This window comes from Centruroides sculpturatus, unplaced genomic scaffold, assembly GCF_000671375.1.
Source record: "Centruroides sculpturatus isolate CEXI.00-Female unplaced genomic scaffold, Cexi_2.0 scaffold249, whole genome shotgun sequence".
NCBI classification, from domain to species: Eukaryota; Metazoa; Arthropoda; class Arachnida; order Scorpiones; family Buthidae; genus Centruroides; species Centruroides sculpturatus.
Window position 1 is genome coordinate 591,045 of NW_019384482.1, and position 11,170 is coordinate 602,214.

General features: G+C 26.6%; 1 protein-coding gene and 1 long non-coding RNA gene across 2 annotated transcripts in view; one reads left to right on the forward strand and one right to left on the reverse strand.

The window, feature by feature from the left end:
- Positions 1-11,170, forward strand: part of LOC111621479 (bifunctional heparan sulfate N-deacetylase/N-sulfotransferase-like) — a 60,591-nt gene that overhangs the window by 4,478 nt on the left and 44,943 nt on the right. The window lies entirely within an intron of this gene.
- On the reverse strand, positions 9,250-10,478 carry LOC111621486. The gene is made up of 2 exons (XR_002756087.1): positions 10,398-10,478; positions 9,250-9,385 (listed from the first exon to the last, which is right to left on the reverse strand). It is a non-coding gene; the product is annotated as an uncharacterized LOC111621486 (long non-coding RNA).

An 11,170-nucleotide genomic window follows, 5' to 3' on the forward strand; every position in this document is an offset into this window, starting at 1 on the left:
GAACATAAACAGTGTCGTAATTCGCCAAGTGCAAATCAGCAAATTCGTAAAATTTTTGTTTATTTTGAACAATCCGGATAATCGAAAATCCGGATAATGGAGGTCCAGATAATGGAGGTTCTACTGTAATTAAATTATGTTATTTATAAAACATATTTATATTACTATGCATATGTAGCTAGAACTATTTCTAAGACTAACAGCACAAAACCTTTCTCACATATTATTAAGGATATAACATCATCTATTTGTTTCCTTTGGGATTACTGTTGAATCTAGAAGTATTTCTTTTTTCCTCTAGGAAATGCAAAATTCATTTAGAGAAAATAATTCAATTCAAGTATTTATTACCATACAGGGAAGCCTCTTGTCTACTACAAATTCTATATGGATTACATTTTCTTTAATGACACAATAGACAGTAATGAAAACAATGTAATTACCCTGTACTGTATACTTCATATTAAAAAATTACTACATGAAAACAGAGCAATAAAAATAAATAAATGAGATAGTGAACCTATTGTAATGAATTGTTAAGAATAAGCTTGTAAGACTACTAAAATTTTGTGATAAAAATCACCAAACTACACAATCATGGTTGGACACAGACACCAGATTCTGAAACAAATGAAAACAAGTGCTGGGAATGATATTGCTCCCTATTTCCTACTTTTATTAGCATAACTGCATTGAATTTTTCACAAATATGCTTTGAAGAAGTTTGTAATACTAGGATTATTTGATTTGGATATCACAATAGGTAGCTACTAAAGAACATGATTCACTGTTGTGAGAAATTGGATATAGGTAATTTGGTTGCTAATAAGGCTGTACTAAAATTACAAAATGTTTTTTAATTAACAGCTCAGGTTTAATATAAATATTTCAATGATTAAGAAATAAATGACAATGAATTTTAACAGAAACTTTAATGTACAATACTATTACTGAGTACTAAAAAACTATAATCCACCAAGATATTTTGGAATACTAAAATTCAATGATAGCATGCCTACTTTGTGGATTCATAATGTTTATATGATTTTTGTGTATGCTGATTCTAGTCCCCGATGACGATTAACCTTATTTGAAAATATTTAGTTAACATTTATTTTTTATTCTCTTGTAGATAACATTAGATTCTGAATTTATTTAGTATTTAATTAAATACAATTAAATAACATACAGCATATTATATAGAAAATTTGATATTTTAAAATTACAATTAAAAGTTTTATGTATTCCGAGTTGAGGATTGGTTTATTGTAGAGAGAATTTTTGTAAATAAGTTTCTTAAAATATTCAAAAAGAATCTAACAATTCTGATATGATTTATTAAATATCAAAATTTACTATCATCATTTACTTGGAAGGATAAAAACTATGATAGATGGCAAATAATAGATCATAAGGTAATTATAATTAGTATTATCAGATTTTGAAAACTGCAAAATAATTTTATAAGTTATATTTTATGTATATATAAATTAATGTAGTAATAGGAAATTGAAGAATACAAAGAAACATAGCTGTGAGATGATTTCCATAAAAATACTAAATATGTATAAGTATTTAATGGAAATGCATGATTAAAATAGAATTCCAAACAAAAAACATGCTAAAATAATATTAACATTTTATTTGTACATTACAACTTTTAATAATTATAATTTATATTATTTTCTAAACTGTAAATCCCAAAATTGATTATGGTATTTGCAGAGATACAAATTTTAAAAAGATAACATAAATTCAATTAATATAGTTTTAAATTTTTAAATTGTAGTTCCTTTAAATTTTTATCTAGAAATAATAGACCATCATAAACTTTACATATGAATTCAAAATGTAACAACTTTTAATATCCATCAGTAAATTAAAAAAGAAATATTTTGAACTACCTGTAACAGTCTCATTTAATGTGTAAACTGAATTACTCTAAACTTTTGTAAGGCTTATATAATTCTTTACATCAATCATAATTTCAAGTAGTGCATTCAAGATGTTACTTTTACACACAAGATACTAAAATATAACTGTTTTACAATTTTGTTTAAATGTGAAGATGAATACTTAAGGTAGATGAAAATGCTTGTATTTTAATAATTTATTGCTAAGTATTTAAGATTGTTACATTTTGAATCTGAAGAAGAATTAAGCAAACTGAAAATATTTGTATAATAAATAATTTATTGCTATATATACATGATAATTTTAATATAGTTTTGATTAAGAAAATATCTTTAACATATTTTTATTTTATTCTATATTAATAATTATATATAATTTTATTTAATCAACTATTATTTTATCAATAAAAAGACCACAATTCTTTTTTCTGTTAATACAGAATATTTTAAAATATTTTGGAATGATAAAATATTTTAGGATGATAAAAATATGATTTTATTTTTACAACTATAACAGTGTTAATAAGTTCTGTGAATTTGATCATTATGTATATTACTAAAATTTAATTGATTTTTATTAAATGTTTAATCACAAACTACTAAGTTAAGATCACCAAAATGCTTATTATTTTTGGACTAATTTAGTCCAGTATCAGCTTTCCAAGTAGATCTTAGGTACTTAAGTATTTTTATTATTTTGTAGTTTTTCAGTTATGTAAGTATACTGAGTGTTTGAAATCTTTTATTCTGTATTGCTTAATATGAGAAGATGGTTTTATATATGATTAAATCATATCTTGTTAAAGCTTAGCATCTACTTTTTTCCAAATTTTAAATGCTTTAGACAGCTGACATTTTCAATGTTTCTGTTATCTAAATCAGTGTTTTTCAACCTTCTTGAATACGTGACCCCTTTACAAGTTAAAAAATTCTGGCAACCCCCTAGGGCCATATTAAAACTATATCAGTGATTTTAAAAACTATGTATTTAATTTTCTTTCTGTTGAGACAAATTATTGTTGATTAAAATGAAAATTTCATCAGAATTGACAATAATTTAATACACATAAAAGTATGAAACTTCCTTAAATTGTAACATTAGGCACATGGAACTGTTGACTTTTTTTTAGGATCTGAATTTTCAGCTTCTACTTTTCTGCTTTTTTATTTCCTTTTGTAAATCAGCTCAACACTTTTTCCACTATCATTTTCTGGGGTGGGCCGTAATTCTCACTGAAATTGTAGTTTTTTTAATGTAGTGTAGGACCTACAAACACTTGTCTTTTTCTTCTACCCACAACCTCCCGTGTAAGGCTTTGTGACCCCAGGTTGAAAAACACTGATCTAAATCATTCAAAAGTTGGTACTCTTCTCATAAATTATTTTTAGTATTCTGAATTATGATATTATAATCAGTTTTTGTAAGCTTAAAAATATTCAAAAAAATAAAGTGCTTTAACCTTTTGATGACTAGGTGGGATTATAAAATGACCACAATGCTTATGCTGAATATTTAACTCAAAAATTCTTAGAACCCATATATTTTTAGCTGAATTTTACACTATTTTATAATGTATTCGTTGTTTCAAAAAAATCAAACATTTCCTAAAATAAAATTATTCTTATGTTGGGTCACAAATTGGCCTCTAGTGTTTGTTAATGATATAAAATTGTTTAATGCTGTTTAGCACATCTATTTATACTTAAAGCTTATTACTTATGAACATTAACTTTGATGTTCACAAGCATGATGATCTAGAAGTGCATGTAGGCCTATATGAACACCTGCTTCTAAGCATGTCAGAATTTGTTACTGCATGTTTTTTTTTATAGCATATATTTTTTGTACCTGAGATGTGCTTTCAGTTTTCAATCAATGGTGATTGAATAATGGTAAATACATTGACTTGGAATGAGTTTGACAGATTAGCCAATGAACATTTTGAAATATTCCTGATTGATTAACTTGAAAAATCAGAAGATTATGGTATTATTAGAAGACAATAATGAATTGTTCAAATCATCTATACATATACTGGGAATAGTGAAGTGTTATGTTTTTGTGGTCAGGTTTTTGTGTTTTTGTGGTTCATTATTGTACATATAATGGGTGAAATTTAGTATGGAATGGTGACTCAGTATGGAGACGGTCATTTAGGCCAACCTAAGATGTATGATTGTGTCCAGATGTTTAAAAACAGCGTATTATAAGCTGTCTTCAGCACCTTTCTGTATCCAAAGTCATTGGGAACAATCTTGTAAGCACATTATCAATTATGATTTTCCAGAACCCCTAGTTTGCATATCAATTTGTGTTTGATTGTTTCTGTTGCAACAGTTGTTGGTTGTCTTGGTCAGATCTCATCATAAACAATGTATCTGCTTTCCTTAAACTCTGGACTGAATCATACACCTTATGTTGGATTAAACAATTTTCTCCATACTGAGCCACCATCCTGCATTAAATTTCAGTTGTTTTCTTACCTTTTGACTATAAAAATTTATAACACTTTTGCTCCTTAACAGTCACACTGACAGTGGGGAGGCCATCTTTGATACATCATTGTGTATAGCAACATTGCAAACACACACAATGTTCTCAGATAACTGTTTTGTGATATTGTCTAGCAAAGTTCAGGAAAATATTAGTTTTCTGATCATTATGTGTCATTATATCAAAATTGCTTTTAATTAATGGCTTTCCCTAGTATGTATTATATATACATGTTAATGATTACTTATAAATCACATACTTCTATTTATTTTCCATATTTATTTAAAATCTTTGAATGCTCATAAAACCTATATGCTCATAAAATTATATGTTTATTTTGTTCCTCACTTCTTCAAGTTTGATTTTTTTTTCCACAGTGTGTTCAGAATTTTTTATTCTAAAAATTGGCAATTCTATTTCTGTATGATTCAGTTTTTTTAAATTATGTAAATAAACAATTTTGAATCTAACTTTGATTCTGTTCACATCTAAAGACTTCTATTATATGCTACATAATGGGTAAAGATTCAATATCAATCCTAAATTGTAATTTTGTGAAAAATTTATTTCAGGTCTTAATGAAGTTTTGAAATTATGTTAAGTTATTTATTTTAAAATTATTGGTGCTTAAAAAACAGATTGTTTAAATCTTTTTATTTACAATCTATTATTTTTTTATTGTATAATCATATGATGAAACTATGAATACTTAAAATGATTTTAATAGCTTGAAATAAGTACAGGTAACCCCCGTATAACACGGTAGTTACGTTCCAAAAAATTGCCGTGTTATGCGAATCCGTGTTATATGAAACAAAGAACTAATACGAAAAGGAGGGTTAGATTCCAAAAATTAAAAAAACATACTAGTATATTTTCATAATTAAGATAAATATCTTCATTAAAATTTTTTAAGTGATACATATTAATATAAATTAAACAATATTTTCTTCGTCATCACTAAAAACACTATTAATTAACCGAGAGCGTTTTCTTTTTGGCAAGTTATCCTTATCCTCTGAGCATTTTTCTGCATTATCTTCAGATCCATGCTTTACCTTTTGCAAAATGTATGTAATTTTAGATTGCTTGCTTCTAGTTAAAAGGTCTTTATAAATTTCCTTATATGGTGCTAAGCACTTACGAAGAATAAAGCAAGTATGGAATAAGGGAAAAACATTCGGCAACATCAGAAGCAGAAGCGTCGCGATGTGGCAACATTGAAACAAGTTTCGAGAAGGACCACCTGTATCGACAGAAGACAAGAAGAGAAAATTTACGTACTTAAGTACTAACAGTTCACGAAAATAATAATTTTCGTGAACTATTATTAGTTAAGTATGTAAAAATTTATTACATTTCCTGTTGTACGAGGGTTTTACCCAATTCTCGAACCGTGTCAGAGTGAATCCGCGCTATAAAAGTACCGTGTTATACGGGGGATGGTACCAATTCTCAAACCGTGTTAGAGCGAATCTGTGCTATAGAAGTGCCGTGTTATACGGGGGTTACCTGTATTGCTAAGATTGTGATCAAATATGTCGTGTTATCAAACAGTCAAATGTCTATTCATATAATAGAGAAATCTTAAATTAATATTATTCATTGAGAAAATTTGTTCATCACTGTAATCTATTTTAGATAACTTAATATGATTTCAAATTTGAAAATCTTGCAGTCCAATTTATATGTTCATCTTGTGTACTTTGAAAATATAATTTTATCAAGTGAATTCAGAATAGGTAGATAGTAATAACTTTAACAATCAGTGTTGTACTACTGAAGTATAATATTTCAATATCTTTGATTCTGCTGAGAGATTTGGTAAAAAAATTTGATGCATTTTATGAAATATAATGCTGCTCATTATATATAATGTTTTATGATTTGCTTGCTCACAATAGTTTACTAAATAACTTTATGCATCAGCTGACAATAGATATATAAGCTTGTATTAAGTCAGAAGCTTTTCTGAGATCACATAAAAAGCTGATTTTTTTTCTCACTCAAGGCTTTATAGTTTTAAAACTGATGTTGTATTTATATCTTGTTCATGAAGAAAATATTGTCTTGTTGTTTGCATCCCAGATTAAATGTTGATAATTGAAATTTAATTGCATTTATGCAAATTATAAAATATATGTATTTAATATCAATAACACTGAAATAAAAATAATCCGATATTGCTATATGAAACTATTGTTTTAACCACCAAATTATCAAAAGCACTTTAGCTTGAATAAATATGAAGAATCATCATATTGTCAGGAAGTATCCAGATTTTTAATCTGGATTTTTAGAAATTTCCTGGGTAGTTCAGATTGAAATATTGTTCTCTGTTCTTTATCTCTGCTGAACAATTCATTATTATATTAGTTGATTCTACATTTTTATAAACTATACAATGGAATCAATTTGTATATAATGTGTAAATTATTTACAATGCATTTTGTTTCAGTTAGCAAATTCAAAATTACTATAATATCTAAAATATAGGCTATTTTTATTTATCTATGACATCAATATCCTAGTCTATCTGAAATGTATAAAGTACATTGTTTTTAATTAAAAGAAAAAAGATTAGTTTAGATGAACTAAATTTCAATTAAAATTCATTCAAGCTTTGTTTAGATGTTTTAGCTTCATAAAATGCTTTTCATAATTTGCTATCTCAAACAGTAAATGATCTTGAATATTGTTTATAATAATAATAATAACAATAATAATAATAATAATAATAATAATAGGCAAGTAATAATCATGCATATTATTATTATAGGATAACTATCAGTTATCCCATTGCTATTTGCAGTTTTTTCAAGATTTTTTTATTATGATATTTTATTTCCTAATTATCTAAGAACAAAATTTTATACTATACATATATAAAATATACTCTACTGTACTATACTGTAATTTCTGTATACTTTTTCTATTGTTCATTATGAACAATCGAAAAGTATATTGTTGAGGAATATTTATTGTTCAAGTTTCTTTAGCTCAATTCCATCCTTTTAGCATCATGTTTTCCTCTTATCCATCTCTGATGGTATTTGTTTCATGACAAGTCTAGGAAATATAGTAGTCATCTTTCACTCTTTTCATATGAATGTATCATATCAATTATTGCCTCTGTATTTCTTACACTATTCTCTCTTCTATATCCATCATTCTGTTATTTTTTCATTTCTTATTCTTTTGAACAAAGAATAAAGAATATTCCACATAATCATCTAAGAGCATCTCTTTTCAGAATTCAAATCTTTTCTTTGTTTAATCTATCTCCACATTTCTGATCTCTATAATACATTTCTTACTATTGTATGCTTTTGATACTTTCTCTTTTATTTCTTGTTATTGCTAAACTCCCATTAAGTTCTTAGTAATCCTTCTTTCCCTGATCTTTAAATAATTATAAGAATTTCAAAAATTAAATAAATGATAAAAGTTATTTCTTCACGGTTAAATATTTAATAATAGAATTTGAAAAGATTCTAAAACTCACAGTTTAAAGTTAAAACTAATCTCTTACTCTTCAAAATCAACTGTATTTTGTTATAACAATTATAACAAGTCCCATTATGATTATTTTAATTCTCTAATAAACTAGAATATAATTGATTAAATACATAATTAATTTAAAAAGATATATATATATATTATAAGACATTTGAAAGAATATACATATATATTCTTTCAAATGTCTGTATTCAAATTGAATATATCAATTTGTCTGTATTCATCAATAAAATTTGAGAATAATCTGTAAATTGAAATCATTAAACTAATATGATTCAAAATTATTTGACAAATATATATTATAATGCAGTAAATATATATGCATAAATTGTTCATATTGATGAATACAGACAAATTGAATATATCAATCTTTAATGGCACCTGACAGTTGCAGATAGATTTTGATTATCTTGTGATGTGATTCCAGGATATTCTTGAAATAGTGTCTTCGACAAATTAGCTATTTCCTGAAATTGTATCCACCATCTTGACCATCATTCTTTGAACATTTGACTAACTAGTTGCATCAGTTTGATTCATTTTTCTCTATTCTTCCAGTGGTATACAACTTTTAAAAAAGTTTTAAATAATGCCATATATATATATTTTTTGAGGAATATGCATTCTCAGATGATTTAATGCAAATCAAAAACAAAGAATTCATTGATATGTTGAACATTCTACAAATAATGATTTATTTGCATATCGTAAACTTGTACTCATAAATTTTTTATTTGGAATTTTAAAACTATAAACACTAAAATATAATATTTGTATTTAGTGCATAAAAACAAATCCAGGAGTAGATTTATGTAAACTGTAGCCCTGAGCCAAAGTATTGAAAATTTCCTCAAAAATATTGTCAATAAAAAAGATTTAAGGTGAGATTGATCAATAAAAACCTCTAATCTATGATTTGTCTAGCTTATGTGTAAATCTAACATTAAGTAACTATTTGCAATTGCCCTTTAATAATAATTTAATTATTAATGAATATTTCATATTTTTTCCCAACATATATCTTTTAGACAAATTTAATGAAATTTTATTAAAATAGATGATAATATATTTTCCCCCTTATACTGTAATTCCTTAATTTTTTATAGTTATAATATTCTAGCACCAAATTTCTAAATTCTAATGAGATTACATAATGATTATGTTGATTGAATTATTGCAATTTATATTCAATTTTATTTGACACATGAATAAAAATAACATTATATTTTAACAATAGTTTAATGATTTCAATTTACAAATTATTCTCAAAGCCATTAATTATAAAATTATTTTCTAATTTTAAGCATCTTTTGATTTATCTTGTTTAACTTTACATCTATTAATTTGTCATAATTAAATATTTCCAGCCTTTTTTTTTTTTGTTATTTCATAATGGGTTTTTTCCAGTCTGATGATTACTTTTTGATTAAACTTTCATCTACTGCCTTCATTCTTAGAACTAAAGAATTGATTTTGTAAATTAATTATATTAGATTTTATTATGGCTTTTTTATTAGAATTAATTAATTTAAATTATAACAGACAAAAGAATAGATTAAGTATTAAGAAGTCATATACTGTATATATTTATGTTTGTGAATTGTAATCTTAAATAATACTGAAAATAATAAATACCTAAAATAAATGTAACAGTACTTAATGATTGATTAAGAATAATATGTGATGGCATCTATTTGATGACTAGTATAGTAGTGTTTGCATTGCTTCATTCTTTAAAGTGATATCAACTATAATTTTTATATTATAAACTAATATACAGATTGGAGTTTTGAAATCAGGCTTTTGTAGAATGAACTCTTGAGATTTAAATTTCAGTTTATGGCATTAGTTTATACTATTACTTACAATATGGAATTATTTCTTTTTGCAAACCTGTTTCAAAATGGTAAATGTATGCTTAACAAACTTAAAATTTTATATTTGTTATCAGTGAAATGCTTAAAAATTTGTTTGTGTGTATTTGTATATACAACTTCTATATATCAGGAATGTAAATAGAAATTTCTGAGTATTGTTGGAGCCAGCACTAGAGTTTATTTTGCTTGGGGCAAGATATGCATTTGATGCCCCTTATTCCTCTACATAAAATGAAAAAAATTTGTATTAAAATGCCATACCTATTAGAAGTGGGAATAAATTTTTGAATGTTTTTAAATTTAAATTTTATTTAAGATAATTTAATTTCACTTATATTACTACAATAGTTTCACTGTTTGCTATTTTCACTGAAAAAAATTTGCCACCCTTGCCATTTTCTGGCCTGACCAAATGCCTAGTTTGCCTATGTGGTAGCATCAGCCCTGAGTATGGTCACTTGTTTGCATATAACATGCAAGTAGCATGTTATATGCAAGAAAGAGAAATTTAAAAGTCAACCAGTGATACATATGGCAATACTGAATAAAAGAAAGGATGAACATGAACAAGTATTAAATTTTATTTTTCTGTACCTTTGGCTTTTCCTGTAAACAGTATTTGAGTCTGATATGCCTTTTTTTGTGTTTCATCCAGTGTGCTTGTGACTTCTTTTACACTGTTTACTTTTCAAACTTGTGGGACAACAGAATGAGAGGCAGAAGGATGTGGAAGACACTGTCCCTGCCTTCCTGTGTAGCTACATCCTTGAAATATAAATATGAAAACATTATTAAATTTATAATTATTATGTTTCTATTGAGTATTAATAAAATATTCAATAGAAATACAGTAGAGCGTCGTTTATCCGAAAGCATTCCAGTCGACAAATTTAAATTTTCGCTAGTGCTGTGGCGCTGCAACCTTTGGCTATATCTTGGGCTACTCCAATATTTTTTTGTTGTGTGTTATTTAGCTGGCAGCACTTCCCAAGCACTGCACAGTGTAGTATATAGTCCTTGAGCACTGCCACATTTGTGTGGTGTTTTTCTGAGACTGTCGGGACATTCCAATTTTCAACGCTGACTCAGCGCTGATCTCAACATTCGTTAAAATTCGTTCCTTTTTTCAACATTGAGGTAGCGCTGTTGTCAGCGCTGACTCAACACACTCAGCACTCAACAGATATGTTGACTGCTACTTTCCAATGAATTGTGGGTAATTGGTAAGACATTTGAATGGAATCCATCTTGCTGAGAATGGAATTATGGGTAGTAAGCACTTCGTACTCGAGTTGGAACGTCGTTGATGACGTCAAATTGTTGACTTCAACACTCAACACTCGCGTTGAAAATTGGAATGTCCCGTT